The sequence below is a fragment of the Macaca thibetana genome, chromosome 5 (genome assembly GCF_024542745.1).
Source record: "Macaca thibetana thibetana isolate TM-01 chromosome 5, ASM2454274v1, whole genome shotgun sequence".
Classification (NCBI taxonomy): domain Eukaryota; kingdom Metazoa; phylum Chordata; class Mammalia; order Primates; family Cercopithecidae; genus Macaca; species Macaca thibetana.
Window position 1 is genome coordinate 145,674,493 of NC_065582.1, and position 19,504 is coordinate 145,693,996.

Here is a 19,504-nt window from a genome sequence, read left to right on the forward strand (position 1 = left end):
TTGAGGACATTGTTCCTTCACAGTGGTTAAAATGCTAACATTTGGGCTCTTGAAGTGGAAGAAGTAAATTTACCTGAAAAATTCACATATGTGTTCTTGCTCCTTTTTTCACCTCAGAGAATGACACATTGGCCATCAGCTGAGTTCCTTTCCAGAGATTACCAAAGGGCCCTGAGCTGCACAGGTGTGTGCTGTCCAGTAATTGCAAGGAAGCTCTTTATTTTCATTTGACTTATTTCTTACTAAGAGCTCTTTATGAGAAAACTGTCTTCTTACTGGGTGCCAGAAACGTGCTACCTGTGCTCAGCATAGCGATTGCTGCCCTGAGGCCTCTACTGCGCTTGTCACTTTGTGTCTTTTTTCTGGTGGGGGGAGAGAGAGTGGCTGCTTTTCCAGGGAGCACATAGCTGCATAACATGTTGCCTGAAACGCCCTTCCCTGGAACTAGAGTGTGGTTCGTACCCTCTCATGGTTTCCATCTCTGATTTCTTCTCCCATTGTTGTTGATCCCTCAGTCCAGGCATGAACACTGTTACGTATTTTACTTGATTTGTTCTCCATTCCTCCCTTCTACATACTCCTTTGTAGCTTGCTTCTCCTGATCATTAAATAAGATTTGGCTGGGTACTGTAACCCCAGCACTTCGGGAGGCTGAGGTGGGTGGAGGTCAGGAATTTGAAACCAGCCTGGCCAACATGGTAAAGCGTCATTTCTACTAAAAAAAAAAAATTACAAAAATTAGCTGGGTGTGGTTGTGGGCGCCTGTAATCCCAGCTACAAGAGAGGCTGAGGAAGGAGAATCGCTTGAACCTGGGAGGCGGAGGTTGCAGTGAGCCAAGATTGCAGCATTGCACTCCAGCCTGGGCGACAAGAGCAAAACTCAAAATAATAAATAAATAAATAAATAAATAAGATTTGCTTGTTGAAACCTCAAGCTGACGTTCTGTAGAGGCTACTCATAGCAGAAATAAATGTTAACCTTGGCAGCCGTCGCTGCCCTCACATAAGGCAGGAAAGCCAATTTGACCGGGGGCCTCCTCACCAGCCTGTGTCTGAACAGGGCCACACTGTTCCCTGGAGAAGGGAAATGATTTCAGTAAAAAAAACAACAGCAACATGCCATAGAGTTAATAATTTTATCATCAGGTGTGGTCGGAATCATCAGTCAAGGGTCAGCAGTGCATATTGCTGTGCCCTACATTGGTTTTGAGGCTCGTATGTCAGACTGGAATTTTAATTTTCTTTCCTTCTGTTTTGAGATTAGTCTGCCTTTCCCGGCTATCTCCTTTCAGGACAGGGTGCTGCTGTTGGATGGAATGTGGAATGGCATCCATTGAGCACGAAAATAAGAAGTAAATAGCTAGAGCTGTTCTTTCCTGACTTTTCATGCAGATATTTGTGTTTATGTTAAAACTCCAGTTTTAAAATGAGTCATGTGCCACACAACAATGTTTCAATCTACCGTGGACTGCATATACAACAGTAGTCCCGTGAGATTGTAAGACCCCATTTGTCCTGTACCTTTTCTATGTTTAGATATGTTTAGGTACACAAATACTTATCATTGTATTACAGTTGCCTGCGGTATTCAGTACAGTAACATGCTGTACGTGTTTGTAGCCTGGGAACCCTAGGCTCTGCCATCTAGCCTAGGTGTGTAGTAGGCTGTACCATCTAGGTTTGTGTAAGAACATTCCATGATGATGTTTGCACAGCAATGAAATCGCCCAGTGATGCCTTTCTCAGAATGTATTTCTGTTGTTCAGCAACACATGACTATATTCTAGGAATTGCTAATAAAAATTGCATATTTGTTCATTTTTGTCTGTACCTATCCATTCCTTTGGATGACTGCAGCCACCACTGTAACCTCAGCTGTGAGGATCTGGAGTGTTATAATAGCTTCCAGACCTTGGCCTGCAGTCTCTTTGCCTGCAAATTTAACTCATGCATAGTGGCCAAATGCATCTAACTGAGGCATGGCTCTCATCATGCCACTTCCCTGCTGAAATTGTTTAGTGTGTACCCACTAGTTTAAAAGGTCACCCTGGTATTTGAGTCCTTTAGGTCTCCTTTCACTGCTCCTTATTTTTATTACCTGTTACTCATGAGGAATGATCGTTATTGTTGTTGGTATTATTGCTATTCAGTAGACATTTATAGTAGTGTGCGTGGGCTGCTCCTGCCAGGGTACACCCTGTGCCTTTGGGTCACGTGCCTTTGCTCCTGCTGTTTCCGCTCTGGTATGTGGATCCATCTTTTGGTAACCCGCTAAAATCCTGCTCTTGCCATGGGGTGCAGCAGAGTCACTCTCTTTCCCAGGGAGTTTTCTGGTTTCCCCACTGGAAGCACGTGTTCCTGCAGCTCTTAAATCTCCCTCTTGATGCTTGCTTGTGTCCTAAATTCCTTTTATATTTTGGCACATGTATATAATTTGTCTGAACTCCAGCACTAAAGTCTTTTTCATTTCCCTTCTCTCCTCTGTGAGTGAGGACACTATTTTATCTACGGTAGTTGCTGCAATATTTGTGGAGTCATCTTGGGCTAAGGGGTGGAACTGGATAATAACCATCCTCAGAGCCAGTGCCAGCCAAGACTAAGGGGGAGTAATTGGAGCCTGATGCAGAATAAATGCTTAATAAATATATATCAAATGGATGAATGAATGAAGTACTTGCTTAGAAACTTAACTCAGCATTGATAAGGGGAGAAATTATTTGCATATTCCAAGTTTTTCCAAATCCTGCTTTCCAACACACATGGTTCTCTCTAGCTTTAGTTGAATTCATGGTAACTTTTTCCTGAACAACCGCTATTTACTGTTCTATTTCTAGCTCTTGGGCACAGGTTTTGCCAGTTGTGTTGGCTGTCTCTTTTGGTAAATTGTTTCTTGTTTGGTGTTAAGCTTTCACTGTAAGTCTCTTCATTAGAGGTTGTTTGATGTGGGAGTCCCGTGCAATGAGGATTGTACAAACCCAGCACTTTCTCATTTGCCTCAGTTAGTGCCCGATGGGTGTCCTAGCTTTTGGACCAGTGTTATTATTATTATTATTATTTTAATTTTTTTTTTTGAGACAGAGTTTTACTCTTTGTTACCTAGGCTAGAGTGCAATGGCGCCATCTTGGCTCACTGCAACCCCTGCCTAAAGGGTTCAAGCAATTATTCTGTTTCAGTTTCCTGAGTAGCTGGGATTACAGGCGCCTGCCACCATGCCTGGCTAATTTTTGTATTTTTAGTAGAGATGGGGTTTCACCATGTTGGCCAGTCTGGTCTCGAACTCCTGATCTCAGGTGATCCGCCTGCCTCGGCCTCCCAAAGTGCTGCGATTATAGGTGTGAGCCACCTCACCCAGCCTAGTGTTACTGTTTTCTTGGCTCGGGAACTTGATGTTCCATGGGTGTTCTGTATTTGGATGCCATACCTCTACATGGGAGCTGTTTTGAAATTTTGATTTCTTGTTGGTGAGATATGACCCTTTGTTCTCCAGGGTTCATCAGGATCTCAGCCCCTACACACTAAGCTTATCTCATGTTCCGATAGCCTTTTACCTCTTCAGAGCTTTAACTTCCTCTCATCCGACTTTGAGTTCTGTCTTTGGTTCTGGCCCAGGGATTTATTTCTTGTGATTTTGAATGTTTTCTTAGTATTTAAAAAGTTGTTAATGATCTCTCACTCAGTTTTTCCATGTATTTGAAACAAGCAAAGCCCTTGCCTGTCATCTCAGCTCACCATGTTGGTTGCAAACCTTATTACCACAGTCCTATTAAAGAATTTTAAGATATTTTAGTCACCAAATTGCAATCCCTGATTTCTGCAGAACTTTAGATGTTAAGTATTAATTCAGTGAATGGGTGCTCTGCAGATTCCTCTCCGAGATGCCATGAAACTGAGTAACCACATTTTTGTAGTGTAGCATAGTCTCATCCGTGGCTACCTCCTTACTTGTAGATCACTTTCTGTGCATGTCTCAGAGTCAGTCAGTTAGGTTCTAGATTTTTACATGGCATATGAACCCAACCTGTAAAATTGGTGATCTGAGGCCTGTTGATTGCCATTATTTTCAGATACTCAGAAATACAGACCTTGTTTTCACATACCTAGTAAATAATGTTACAGTAGTGTTACATCATTACATCTTGATGTTGACACTAGTAAAGAAAGGTTACTTCTATTTATTTATCTTTCACTGAAGAAAGAAATTAAATTTCAGTAGTCCAAATTAAATCCCTTCTTTGTAAATTTGCTCTTGCTTTTTTTTTTTTAACCTCTCTTGTAATTTACTACTTCCAGGGTAGAGATTTGCATTCTTATTTTGTTGTAATAAAAGAGTGTCCTTTTTGTTTGGATGCTCTGGATCTATCACTTTCCCTTTTGCTAACAAATGGAGCGGGACTAAGAAGCCCTGTGACAAGTCTTCACCAGGAGGAATCGGACGCCCTGGAAAGAAGCCTACCTGGTGTCAGCTTTTGTTGCAGAATGAGACTCTGGAAACATGCCAGAATAGTCTTCGGAGGGACTTTAGTCCATTTTCCCTTCCCTATACTCCACATGAAGAGGATTAGGATGCTGGGGATAGGTCAGAAGGGGTCCCATGTGTGTCTGAAAGACAGGCTTTGCCTCTGAGAAAGATGAGAAGAATGTATCATCCTCAGGGCAGGAGGCACAGCACCTCTGCTAAAGGAAGAGCAGTGGCGGGGGCGGGCGGAGGAAATGCCCCAGCCAGACTGGGGAAGCTTAAGACCTATCTTATGTGAGCAGCCTCCGGAAGGGAAAGGAGAAAAGCATGCAACTTTATGGGGCCTCATTTTGAAACCAAAGCAAAAGGACTTGTTTTTCCAGGTTCTTGGACACTTGCTCATTTATGTAAACCTGAAATTGTCCTCGGGAGGAGTGAACTCCGCTGACCTTCCTTTGCACAAAAGGCCACAAAAATCAGTGCAAGATGAAACCAATAGAGTTCTAAAGGAATGACTTGGCATATTTATTTCAGAGTCATGAGATAGGTCAATTTGTTGTTTGCCTCTGTAGCTTCTAGACCTTTCTGTTACGAATATATACTAAGGAAAAGAAAACAGCAACATATACTATTGAATATTGTATTTATTTTTATTTTTGATTTTGAGACGGAGTCTTACTCTTGTTGCCCAGGCTGGAGTGCAATAGCGCTATCTCGGCTCACTGCAGCCTCTGCCTCCTGAATTCAAGCAATTCTCCTGCCTCGACCTCCTGAGTAGCTGGATTACAGGCGCCCACCACCACACCCAGCTAATTTTTGTATTTTTAGTAGAGACAGGTTTTCACCATGTTGGCCAGGCTAGTCTCAAACTCCTGACCTGAGGTGATCTGCCCGCCTCTTTGGTGTAATCCCAAAGTGCTGGGATTACAGGCGTGAGACAGCACGCCCTGCCTGAATATTTTGTAGATGATGCTTTGTTAAAGGAATATCTAGACTTTTTAGTCTGTCTCTTTTGATTTTATGGAAAATACTTAAGTCCATGGGATTCCATTTGTTTTCTCACCTAAATTCTTTCCCAGGAGTGTCCAAGTTTTGGGAAAGTTGACCCCCCTCTCCCAGAGTACAATAAAATTCTGCAAAGAGCTTAAGTTACATATTAGTTATTTGGAACTGAATACCAATAAATCTAACATGACTTGGCTAACTGGAAATCAGACACACCTGCTGCCATCCTATCCTTGTGACTTGGGCTTGGTTAGGGGTAAAGAGGATTTCCTGTTGTTTTTGAACAAGAAATAGTAGCTTTTTGTTTTGAAATCACTGATCCTCACACCGCAGGATCCAGTTTAAGCAAGTAAGCAGGATGTAGTTTAAAGACGCCTCCTTTTTTTGAGGGAAAAGGTATAGTTAAAAGGAGATGGGGTGACCAGAGCCAATTAATAGGTAGAGACTGTATTTGCTATACTCCTAATACTGTGTTGACTTCCCTGGGGTATTGAGAAAAGTTACATATTGCCCTCAATGCTTATATATCATCTGTGGATGTGACCAAAGGTGATAACTATATCATTTAGAATCAATTTATGTGATATAGCAGTTTAGAGGAGAGGAAGGCTGGTAAAGATGTGTGCAGTGAGTAAAGCCCAGGAGAACACAATTTCCAAAGCATCTTCCTCCAACAGGACACAGTGGTCTGGGAAGGAACGCAATTCAGATCAAGTTGTTGGCAGATCAGGCATGGGACTGCAGGTCTTCTGGCTGGGATTTGAAGGACACATTAAATGGGACATTATGGAGGGATCTAATGAACTGGGATCAAATGAGAAGGGCCTAGGGGAGTGCATATGCTAATGAGAACAAAGAGTGTGTTCGTAAGAAGAAGTTACATTTATTTTACTTATTTTATTTTTTATTTTTATGTATTTATTTTTTTTTTGAGGCAGAGTTTCGCTCCTGTCACCCAGGCTGGAGTACAATGCTACGATCTCGGCTCACTGCAATCTCCACTTCCCAGATTCAAGTGCTTCTCCTGCATCAGCCTCCCACAGGCGCCTGCCACCACGCCTGGCTAATTTTTTGTATTTTTAGTAGAGACAGGGTTTCACCATGTTGCCCAGGCTGGTCTTGAGCTCCTGACCTCAGGTGGTCCGCCCACCTCAGCCTCCCAAAGTGCTGGGATTACAGGGGTGAGCCACTGCATCCGGCCAGAAGTTACATTTATTACCGTTAAGTTATTAGCACTTATATAGGCACTGTTCTGAGCACTTAATGTGTATACTTTTATTCTTCACTACAACTCTGTTACATAGATGCAACTATTATCACTTAATGACAGGAAACTGAGGCACACAGGAGCTGTAGAAGCAACTTATTTGTGCCTATACAGACAATGGTGAAGCTGAGATTTGAACCCAGGCCTTTTGGCTCCAGAGTCTGTGCTTTTAACCACACTGTGTGCCTGCTTCAGTATATGAGAGAGGACTGGGAGTGGGGTGACAAGCAAGAGAAGTTGTTGGGGAGAGAGGAAGTTCCAAGGTCAGGATTGCAGTGGAGCGGGTCCTAGGGCTACAACGTTCATTTGGTGGCCACATGGAGGAGTTGGTGGTATAGAGGGAAGTGACAAGTCAACCAAATCAGGTAAGTCCTGGAACCAGGATGGCGAAAATAATAGTCCAGAGCCCTTACTCTGTGCTGGGCACTGGGGATAGAGCAGTGAAGAGGTAGATGAGGTCTCCGCTCCCGTAGTACTTCTGTTTGTTCTAGTGATGGAGACAGGTGGTAGGAAAGCCTTCCCAGTAGAGGAGATAATTGTGGATTGTGGTACCTGCTATGGAGGAATGAAGAGTGTGATGGAGGGATACTGGGCATGGCCCACATTATGTTGGGTGACCAGGGAAGGTGTCCCTGAAGAAGCGATGCTTGAGCTGCAATCTGAAGCATAGGGAAAGCCCAGTCTACGAAGAGCTGCGAAAAGCCCATTACAGACCAAGGGGTATGGACTGTTTAAGGAATGGCAAGGAGCCAGGGTGGCCAGAGCATAGCAAGTGTGGTGGGACCTGGTGGGAGATGAGGTTGGAGAAGGCGGCCTGGTCAAATCAGAATGGAGGGCTTTGGTAAGGAGTTTTCAGCTGTTTCCTAAGAGCAGTGGGGAGCCACTGAAGGTTCAGTAGGTGCAGGGCATCTAGGGTGCTAAATGGATGTGCCTGTTTGATCAGGGAGGGGCAGGGAGGTGGCGAGAGCAGCGTGCAGACAGCACATTTAGGAGGCTTCTCCCCTGTCTGGAAGCTTAAAGGTTTGAATCATGGCTAACATGGCTTTTCTGCCTGGGAAACAGCAAGCTGCACCTCAAAGCTTCTTAGTGGTCAAGTTGTGATCAGAGTTCACAACAACAAGACTTCACACCCACCTTTTAGCCATTGACTGCCCATTTATACCTGACTCTACAGAGAGAGAAAAACCAAGGCGTATGAACTTAAAAGATTAAGCAATTTTTATTTGTTTGTTATTATAGGTATGGGAATTTGTAAAACAGTTACTTTATAGGTAGTGGATGCTTTTGATATTAGGAGCAGAAAACCCTTTATTGGATGATTTTCTCCTTCCCAAGATGGAGACTCAAAATGGAGATACAATTAATTGCCCACTCAATGCCCATATCTTGTTTCATTGTTGCTCATAGAGCCATAGTTTAATTCAGGGCGGTGTGGAGATCAGCCTCGTCAGTAAATTGTGATGATTAAGCCAATATGCCAATCCTGAACCCTGATTTTCCAGCATTCCTTGTAGCGGATGTGGCCCTGTGACCTACTTCTGGCCAGTAAGACCTGAGAATAAGTCCACTAGGATGGGGGCGAGGTTGCTGGGAAAGCATTTATTGTCTTTCTAAAGCCTGACAAATGAGCTTGTCCGTACCCTTCCTTGCTTTCCCATTCTTTCTGCCTTGAATGGTGATGAGGTGCCTGGATGTACAGCAGTCTTCATGTCACCATGAGGTGACAACCATGAAGGAAAGTCCAAGAGCCACAGAGATATCTGCCTTGAAGTTGTTTTCAAACCAACACCTGCAGCCCTGGGCTTTCCAATGCCTTTGTATTTGTTGAATTCACTGTTAGTTAGGTTTTCTGATACTTAAAGCTGAATAGACTGTTAAATGAAGCAGATATGAAGACGCAGATGTTATGAGTCTTTTCCTCAGTATTGTGACAGCCTCATACATGTCCTTGATATTCAGTATCACGTTTATCTTGTGTGAAAACAGTCTTTGAAAAGAAAGCTGTAACTTGTATTAAAAGTTGTTCACAGTTCAAAGTGATGAGTTGTGGAGTTGGAAATGTAATTTTCAAAATAAATGAACGCCGCTGTGTGAACTTGCTGTAGCAAGTACCATGGAGACATACTTCATGGGCAGTATCTTCCTTATGGCCTTTTTTTGTGTGTATTTATGGCTTTATAGGAGATTATAGCAGTACTAGGGGTAATAGCATAAATAGTCTGATTTCTTGAAAATGTTAAGCTCCAACAGGCTTTATTGGATTTCAAGGTAATGGTATTATTAAATTTTCTGCCACTTTTCAAACTTCTTGTGGCTGAGTTCCAAGCTGCTGCTTTTAAGAAACTTGGGGGCTGGTTCCGCTCATTTATGGAAAACAGTTATCCCGGGGGCCGGGCGCGGTGGCTCACGCCTATAATCCCAGCACTTTGGGAGGCCGAGACGGGCGGATCACGAGGTCAGGAGATCGAGACCATGGTGAAACCCTGTCTCTACAAAAAATACAAAAAATTAGCCGGGCACGCTGGTGGGCGCCTGTAGTCCCAGCTACTTGGGAGGCTGAGGCAGGAGAATGGTGTGAACCCAGGAGGCAGAGCTTGCGTGAGTCGAGATCCCGCCACTGCACTCCAGCCTGGGCAATGAGCGAGACTCTGTCTCAAAAAAAAAAAAAAAAAAAGTTATCCCGGAATTGCTATATTGAGGGGCGGGGAGAAGTAATTTGAACTTTTTTTTTTTTTTTTTTTTTTTCACTGTCTTGGATTTGGGTATAACACTCGGAATTACTTTCCACATGGAAGGTAGAAATGGCTCTGCAATATGTATCATGGAGATAATATAAGGTATTAAATGAAAATTGTCTTCTCTAGTTTATTGGGAAAAAAACTAGAAGTCACAGGGTCATCAGATTGTAAAGAGAAAAGAATTTTGCGTATCACATAGTAAAATTTCACTTTTTTCCCTAGCCTTGGAGACTTGAGACCTGAAACACTTTCAGTTATTCATTTAAAAAATAAAAATATGTGCAGTTACCCTGTGTATCCTCTTCTTTAATGAAAAATTGTTCCAACTGGGCACAGTGGTTCACGCCTATAATCCCAGCACGTAGGGAGGCCAAGATGGGTGGATCACTTGAGATCAGGAGTTTGAGACCAGCCTGGCCAACATGGTGAAACCCCATGTCTACCAAAAATATAAAAAACTAGCCCAGTGCTGGGATTACAGGTATGACCTACCATGCCTGGCCCAAGTGAGATTTTATTTGGTAACCAGTGAAAAGCTTAAGAATACTCATGTTGGTGACAGTTAACACTTACACAGCAATTACTGTGTGCCATCACCATTCTGAGTGCTTTATACACACTCTCCTATTTAATTCCCACAACACACATTTGGTATAGATATTCTCATTATCTGGGTGCCTGTAATCCCAGCTACTCAGGAGGCTGAGGCAGGAGAATCGCTTGAACCCAGGAGGCAGAGGTTGCAGTGAGCTGAGATCATGCCACTGCACTCCAGCTGGGTGACAGAGAGAGACTGTCCCAAAAAAAAGAAAGAAAGAAAGAAAGAAAAATTGTCCCGAAGGAACAGGAAACACTGTATAACCCCAAGAACCTTGACAAGAAGACTTTTTAAGTCACTTGTTTCAACTACCTCATTTTATTGAGAATAGAGGTTACTCCTTTAAGGTAGAACAGCCAATTAGCCCTTGGGCAGGTAGGAACAAGACCACAGAAACGGTTAGGTATATTGACATCCTCAGTGCTGTTGCTGGAATTAATGATGGCAGTATCTTAAGTGGGATCAGTGCTTGATCTTGTCTCTGAGAGCTGTGAGGGTTTGACAGACACTGATACGACACGGGGCGTCCCAGGCAGAACAAACGGAAGAGGCTTGTAAGTGGGAGATGTTTAGTAGCTTCAGTATAGAGTGAGGCACTGGTGTGGTGCCCTGCTTGAGATCGGGTAGCAGAAGAATGGCTTATGTCCATGCAGATTAGGGACAAGTTGGGGTTAGTTTGACCCATTTGGGACAGAATGTAGAGAGCTGTAAGAGCCCATCAGTGAAGTGAGATTTTGTTTTGGTATGTATATGTGTGTGTGTGTGTGTATCTATGTATGTATTTTTGTACTGACAAGGTCTCGCTATGTTGCCCAGGCTGATCTCCAACTCCTGTCCTCAAGTGTCCTCAAGTGATCCTCCTTCCTTAGCCTCTAAAAGTGCTGAGATTACAGGCATGACCTACCATGCCTGGCGCAAGTGATATTTTATTTGGTAACCAGTGGAAAGCTTTAATAATACTCATGTTGGTGACAGTTAACACTTATACAGCAATTACTGTGTGCCATCACCATTCTGAGTGCTTTACACACACTCTCCTATTTAATTCCCACAACAGACGTTTGGTATAGATATTCTCATTATCTCCATTTTACAGTGGAGGAAACGGAGGTTAGCTGACTTACCTAAAGAGACACTCAGAGGAAGCAGTGGAGATGGAATTCAAACCTGGGTGGCCCAGCCCCAGGGTCCTAGCTGTTGATAGCCTGGAGCTAAAGGTGGTAGATGCTCTTAGGAAGGTGGCTCTGCAGGAGAGTACAGTTGGATTGGCATGAGGGCAGACAGGTGATCAGAATATGGACTGTAGGCCTTCGGCATGGTTAATAAGAGCCTGGCCTAGATGGTGACCGTGGAAATGAAAGGATGAGAATTCACATGTTACTAGCTTCAGAGGATGGATTAGTGCCAGGTTTCTGACTGGTCATGGGGCCAGGGAAGGATGGAGTCAGAAATGTCTGGGATATTGCTTGCATGTCCACCTAACCCAATTAGGGAAGTTGAGAGAAGATTTGATGGGAGAGCAATGATTTATTTTTACAGAGCCCTGTTTTCCTACCTTATGACCAACTAGTGCAGTGGTTCTTAACCTGGGACTCTGGAGAAAACCGTCTAGAAAAGAGATGCACGTAAGTGTGTCCTAACAGATTTCTGTGAGTTTTTGGACTCTGCCAAGCTCACACTTTGTTTTAGCATGGCCTTGGGCCCACAGAAGGTCTCCAGTGTTTTGAGGCAGTTTGTGGCTGAGGCACTTAGAATTCTATGGTGGCTTGTCCTCTTCCCAGCTTAAGAATCTGTGGGTGTGAGCTCAGGAGGAGGGGACGGGTGTGTGTCTGCATTTTAGAGACCCGCCTTTGTTTTAGCTTCCCTGGCCCTGATTCCTGACTTCCGCTTTCCTTCCTGCCCTTAAGTTCTGTTGAGGAAAGCAGGAGACTGTAGCTGGTGAAAGAGGAGGTCCTTGGTGTTTCTTTGTGAGCTCGCATCCTGTGTTGAGGGAAACACCCTGTTCCTGGTGGCGGCCTCCGGGCTCAATTCTTCCTGCTGCTGCCTTTCTGAGAAATGTGACCCTGGCCAGGTATGTCTTCTTGGAGGCTTCTAAATGCAGGTCCCAGCTGAAGGACTGAGAAGGAACAGCAGGTTGTTCCAGGATAAGTAGCTGATACCTTTGTGGAAAAAAAAATCCTGATGTGGATGAGAGAACGTAGAGCCTCACAATTGGACTTCTGTTTCATGACCATTTCTCCCTCTCTCCCCTTCTTCTCCTTCCATTCCTTCTCCCTCCCTCTTCTTTATTTCTTATTAGAAGAGTTGCTAATTGTGCATGGTTAGTAACTGTGACTATACCTATTTTTATCTTCGACTATGGTTTTCAGTCTTGATTTTTCAGGGAAAGGTAACATTGACAAGTTGCAGGAGCATTGGGGATTTGTGGAATTTGTAGGAATGGCTACATAGGGAAGATGAAGGGAACTAGAAGTCTTGGCTACCCCTGTCCTCCAACCCCTTAAAAACCTCTGGAAAAACAGTATGCATGTGTGGGTTTGAATCCTGCTTCAGTCAGCAGCAGAATGTCCATGCATGTGCCAGTTCCCTAATCTCTCATCTGTAAAATGGGGATGGTGATATTTACTTCTATCCAAAGGGTGTTGTGATACACAAATGAGGCAGCATATGTGAAGAAATTCTAAGCATCTCTCTTATCTCCTTGTTCCCATCTAATTAAAAGTTTCTGTATTGTACGTTGGAATGATCCCAGAAATACTAGGAGAGAGGGAGAATCTAAGTGCTATGTTAAATTGCTTTTTGTGTGTTTATTCCATTTCTACATAGTAACCATGTGAGGTAAATATTTTTATTTTTTGAGAGGAGAGAACTGAGGTTCAGAGAGGTTTAAAACAAAATAGCTTCACCACCTGCTACATATGTGGCAGTTATTTACTATCTTGCTGCCTGTTACCACATCTATAAAATGAGGATAATAATAGTTTTCTCTCCACAGAGTGGTTGTGAGGATTGAAGTGATTGATATATTAGCAATTACAGGGTGAGTGTCTCTTATACAAGATGTTTGGGACCAGAAGTATTTTGGATTTCATATTTTTGTTTTTGGATTTTGCAGTATTTGCATTATACTTACCAGTTGAACATCCCAAATCCAAAACTCCAAAATCTGAAATGTTCCAAAATCTAAACTTTTGGAGCACTGACATGATGCTCAAAGGAAACGCTCGTTGGAGCCTTTTGGATTTCAGATTTTTGGTGGGATGCTCAACTAGTGTTATTATTAAGAAAACTGCCAAATGTCTTCTAGGCCACTGTTTGGTGAAATCTGGAATTGGTCATATGTATAATGTGTTGAAATGGGATTTCACTATAATTTTCTAAACTAAGAGTGGATTTGGTTTTCGTACAGAAGGATTGAGGAAGTGATGTTAGACGTATCATGAAAACTTCAAAGGATTTAGAGAATGTGAGGAAAAAAGAAGAGATCCGGGGATAATTAGGAGGCAGGTCCAACGGTAAGCTCTGTGTTGCTGTTGAGATGTGGTTGAAGAGAAACCATTACCTGGTTCCTTGGTTATGATACCTTCTCTTGGAACCATCAGATCAGAGATAGATAAACTGAGCGAATGAGGTCTTTGGAGTCTCCATGTTAACAGCTTCATCCCACTTTCTACTTCCTGAAAGAGGCAGTGGAGTAGAATGTTAAACTAAGGATTCTGGGATCATTAGACCAGGATTGGAGCCTGGGCTCTGCTGCTTTTCAACTTCCCAATGTTAGGCAAGTTTTCTTAACCTTGCTACAGCTTGGTGTCCTTCTGTGTGAAACGAGGAGCATCATGGTGCCAACGTTCTAGGATTTGTGTGAGAAATGAAAGGGATCATGAACACTCTTTGTATTTAGCCCAAAGGATGCCCTCAACAAATGTTAGATACTTAATATTTCCTGGGGCTCTATCCCTGTGGGGTTTGGTTAGGCCCCATAGGCAAGCCACAAGTGGCAATATTTGGGGGCAGTAGCCTTTCTGTATAAATCCTGACCATGACCATAAAAGACTCATGCCTCCTGTCCCTGTTTCAGTTAACAATCTCTGGCATAGAATCTTTGAGTTTCCTTTGAGACACTTTTATCTGCCTCTCTTTTCTCTCAAAAAGCATCTTAGAGCTTGTAGGAGAACAGAAATGGAGTGTCGAGTATCTTACAGTTGGAGGAGAAAAGAAATTTTTTTCATCTTCTACTGGGTTCAAAACACCTCATTCCCCTTACTCCAATTTTTAATTTGCTGCACAATGAGACCTTTATATCTGGCAATGGAGCTATTTAAACAAAATTACATTATAAACCAACAATTTTGCAATTCTGCTCTGTAGTATACAGATATTTTCCTCTTTATCTCAACTGTTCTCACTACCAAGGCAGGCTAGGGGAATGAATGACGAGTTTCTCTAAGAAAAATTAACAGGTAACAAAAGTGAACCAGGTTCCTCAGAATCACAGATCAAGAACACAAATCGCATGTGTCCTCACTCCCCACTCCAGTGCTCTTTCAGAAAGGCCATGTTACCCCTCAGCCTTCTTTCCCACCCCTGTGAATAAAGCCTGCCAGGGGTTGCATCCTACCTGGGAGGCAGCTGCCCTTGGGACAGCTTCCCTTGCTGATGTAGACTTTATCAAATAACCTGTGTCAGCCTCATGGGGAACCATGAAATCCTTTCAAAAATTCATGCATTCTACTTCAGGGGAAAAAAAAAATCTTCTTGGCCAATTTAGCAAGATCCTTGCTCCTTAGTTTCCTTTAATTATCTTGATTTTTTTTTTTTTTTAAACTGGAGAAGACCATCTGCTTTATGAGGCAGTTCATCTCTTATGTTTTCTCTAATAGGTCTTTGAAGGCCCAGTTAAGCAAATTAAGGCTTCATCTCATTCTTGTTTGGGATCATTTTGTTTGGTGATTGTAAGTCACTGCCACTGGCATATCTTGGTTATATATTTGAGATATTTGCAGTGTAGATTTTACAAAGAGATGTTATCTTTGTTCCATGAATTACAGGCACTGTGAGCCATTTTCCATATAGTGCCAAACTACACAGCAGGATTCTTTGCTTTTTAAATTCCTTCCTCTCACTACAAGAAGTCCTATTAACATGTTTTCTGAGCTATAGAGTAAAATCTGTCAAATATAGCATGGAAAGCAGATGGGTGGTTGCTGTCGTCCTTTTCACAAACTCTAAACCTAATCTTTCTTAGTAAAACTCAGCTTTGTCACCTTCTTTTCCCCCATAGTTTTCATTTACGAATAGAAGACATATGTGAGGGAGAGGGCATTTCTTTATTGATTTTTTTAAAGATACAGGGTATCTATATACCCAGCTTCATGTACAAACCTTTTTTTTTTTCAAATTAAAAATCTTTTTCTCTGAATATAAAAATGTTTTATGCTCATTATGAAAAAACTTAGAAAAATAACAACTTATAAAGTATCAGAAGACCGTTTTCTAAATCCTGTCACCCAGAGATACCACTATGAACATTTTGATGAACTCTTCTATTCGTTCCTTTAGCAGTGATTTATTGAACATCTGCAATGTGCCAGGCACTAGGAATATACTGATGAATGAAACAGACATAGTCTCTGCCCTCATACAGGGAGAGAGAGAAAGACATTAAATAAATTATAGAAATTATATAAATATGAAATTTTATAAAAGTACAGAACACTAATAAGGTTAAATGCCATATAAACTATTTTTTAAGAAAGAAATAGAGTAAAATCCCTACTGACAATGAAAACATGCCAGAAGACATGCTCAATTAAAAATGATTAAAACCATAATATTCTACTTCAGAATAATTAAAAGAGATTATTACAAAATTATACAGGAGATGAAAGAACAGCATAAATCTGAATTAGCAAAACTCAGAGACAAGGAGACAGAACTCAAGAAAGAATTAGAAATTTTTAAAAAATCGTTTAAAAAATAAATTCTAAATTGGAAGGAGCACAAAATCAACTAAATACCACAAATATTGCCCTAAGAGAAATAATAGAGGGTGAAAAGGAGGATAAAGTTAAAAATCCAAAGGAAATGAATAAAGAAGTAAAATTTGGGAAAAGTTGACAAATATTGAAGATAGACAAAGCAGATCCAACATACAGATAATAGGAGAGGAGAAAACCAAAGCAAAGGTGTGGTACAAATGATATATTTTAAGAAAAGTTTTCTGGAAAAAAAAATTGAAACTACGTTTTGAAAGAGAAAATCATGTATTTTAGAATATCACCTTAGAACAACCAATACCAAGATATTCTAATAAAACTAATGGGTTAAAAAGAAGAAAGAAAAAGTCCTTTGGGCATCTCGACAAAAAAGGGAAAACAGTAATAGAGAATTAGATTGTTCTTAGACTTTTTACAGAAACTCTTATGCTGAAAGAAAATACATACCTAAGGTATTCAAAGGAAAGAAAATGTGAGCCAATATTTTTATATCTAGCAAAATTGACCTTCAAGCATAAAGAACACAAACTTATGAACATGCAAAAAAATCAGTGGAGGAAATATTGCTTCTCATGAGCTCCTCCTAAGGAATCTTCTACAGAGTGAGCTTCAAACAACAAAAATAACAAGAAAGATGTAAGATGAGCTTGGGACATCTCAAGATAATAAATAGGTAGCAAGGAAGCTATCAAAGATTATTAGGGCGTGTCACAATGACTTAGGAGCCAACTTGAAGAGGCTCCTACTGGCCAAAAATAAAATTGCAAATATGTTTAAATCCATGAGGTTATGATATGAAAAAAAAAATTATTGGTTCTGCAGTATGAAAAAAAGGTTAATGGAGCACCAATTCATCATCTTGAAAGTAGTTAGGAAATAATCAGCTTCTTTCTTACATGAACATGAACTGTACCACTGGAAAACCAAGTGGTAGATGAAGGAAAACATCTCCTAAAATTTTTCCACCCAGTAGATGAAAATGAAATTAAATAATTGGAATATCACTATTTTCCAACCCCTGTGGATTTAGGGGATTTAGGCATTGAATAACAATGGCTGCTAACATCAGAAATGAATGAAAACCAGATACCATGTGCTTCCTAATGAAAGATCATACCACCACAGACTGAATTTCGGTCTGTTCAAACCTCTGAATCTAGCTCCAATTTGCAGGAAATTCAGAGGTTGGAGAAACGAGTTAAACATGCACCACCAAAATTCATACTGTGGGAACTTCATACCTCAGACAGCCCAGATTCTTTAACAAATTAATTGTAAGGAAAAGAAAAGGATAGAGGCGATATAGATTAAATGTAACTTAAAAGACATCAAAAGTTTAAAAATAGACAACACTTATGCTGAGTAGGATTGTACACTTGGGTAACAGAATCATAAAGAAATGCCAGGAACTGATTACCATGATTACCATAAATTCAAGAGTTTGTTTACTTTGGAGGAAGGGAAAGTCATGGATGGCCTTCTACAGTAACAAGCGAAAGCTGTGTTTTGATTAAGGTGGTAGTTATGAGTGTTTTCTTTATAATAAGCTATTTGTTTTGTGTGGTTCTCTTAATCTGTGTTTTATTTTACCATAAAAAGATTTAACAATATTTTTATAAAAGAATGCCAGTATACGTACTGCCTTTCTCCCAACTTTTATTATGAGAAATTTCAAACAGAAAAATGGAAAGCATTGTGTAGGGAATGCCTATATACTCATCATACTGTTTTACAGTTAGTTTTTTTCATTTAGTATTATTTAGTAAATATCTTTCTGTGCAATTAAATACAGAAGCATCCTCACTTTTAGATGATGCATAGTATTCATTGTAGGATGTGATCCTTTATTTAATCAGTTTCCTAATGATGGACATTTAACTTGTTTTTGATTTTTTTCTGATAGAAATAATGCTGCTTATTTGTCCTTACAATAAATACCTAAAATTTGCTTTGTCACAGCATATTCTAATATGCAAAGTATAAATGCTGATGTGCTGTGAATGAACAGTTAGCAGTAGAGACTAAAGATGCAGGCTAGATTAATCAAGACAGCCCTGTGTAACCTAGGGAGGACATAAACCTCAAAGAAAAGACTAAAAAATAGATTCCCCCCTGCAGGATCCTCACATAGCATTATACCTTTCCTGGATCAATTTAGGTTTCATCCCACAGCTCTTCTACAATCTCATTTGGTTGTTGTGGGTATAACCAGTGTATCATTTATGTATTGCCACAATTAATGCTGCATAATGAAGTAACCCAAAATTCAGTGGCTTAAACTGTAGCCATTAGTATTTTTGGGATGGCTGAGTGGTTCTTCTTGTAGTCTCTGCTGAGCTCACTCGTGTGGCTACAGTTAGCTGCAGGGGTAGTAGACAGATCTGCTGATCTTTGCAGTGGTCTTTCACGTGTTTAATGGTTGGCTGGCTTAGGGTGGTCAAAAATAGCCTTGGACCAAGAAGATTTAGCCATCCTACCTAAGTCTCCCAACACCCTTCCGACAGGCCTAGGCATGTTCTCATGGCAGTAGCACAGATCCTGTCTTTTTCAGGAGAGTAGAAATGGATCCATACATTCTGAGCTTCTGTGTCATCCCATTTGCTAACATCCAGTTGGCCAAAATAAGTAACACAACTGAGACCAGAGCCAGGGGAAAGGGATTGCAAGGTTACAGAGCAGAGGGCAAGGATGCAGAGAGGCTGTTGATTGGGGTCATTAACTTAGTCCTTTATAGTTGTCCAATAGCATATTTTAAATTGGCACATCTTAGAAGCATTAAACATTGTAGTTATTTCTAAATTGCAGATGTTAATGCCTTTGGAATATGAAAGTTGGGGATCAGGCCAGGCACGGTGGCTCACGCCTGTAATCCTAGCACTTTGGGAGGCCGAGGGAGGCAGATCACGAGATCAGGAGATCAAGGCCATCCTGGCCAACATGATGAAACCCTGTCTCTACTAAAAATACAAAAATTAGCCAGGTGTGGTGGCACATGCCTGTAGTTCCAGCTACTCAGGAGGCTGAGGCAAGAGAATTGGTTGAATGCAGGAGGCAGAGGCTGTAGTGAGCTGAGATCGTGCCACTGCACTCCAGCCTGGGTAACAGAGTGAGACTCTGTCTCAAAAAAATTAAAAAAAGAAAGTTGGGGATCAGGTATATTTGTGGGGGAAGCATAAAACTTTTGCTTCATTGAAAAAATTTCTGATTAAGTGTTATAAAGATAACTCTTAAATGGAAAAATCTACATTTAATGTTATGTCTTGAAAATACTTCTTTTCCAGTTGTTGGTGTTTTCCCCTGGGATACATTTCAGAAAATAGGGTTTTTTTTTTTCTGTCTTTGCATGTTTTTCTTTGTTTGATAGTGTTCTTGGAACTGGTTTCGAAATCTCACTTGGAGAACACAGAATGGAGTAAGATAAAGAGCTAGGATCATAAATCAAT

General features: G+C 41.2%; 1 protein-coding gene across 8 annotated transcripts in view; it reads left to right on the forward strand.

Annotated features, from left to right (window-relative positions):
• Positions 1–19,504, forward strand: part of APBB2 (amyloid beta precursor protein binding family B member 2) — a 410,008-nt gene that overhangs the window by 158,029 nt on the left and 232,475 nt on the right. Inside the window, exon 1 of one of the 8 annotated variants that reach the window (XM_050790344.1) lies at positions 9,500–12,136. The exons of the other annotated variants lie outside the window; for them this stretch is intronic. The gene's annotated coding sequence lies outside the window, so the exon portion shown is untranslated. Of the gene's footprint in view, positions 1–9,499; positions 12,137–19,504 lie in introns of those variants that run through there. 8 annotated transcript variants of the gene reach the window in all.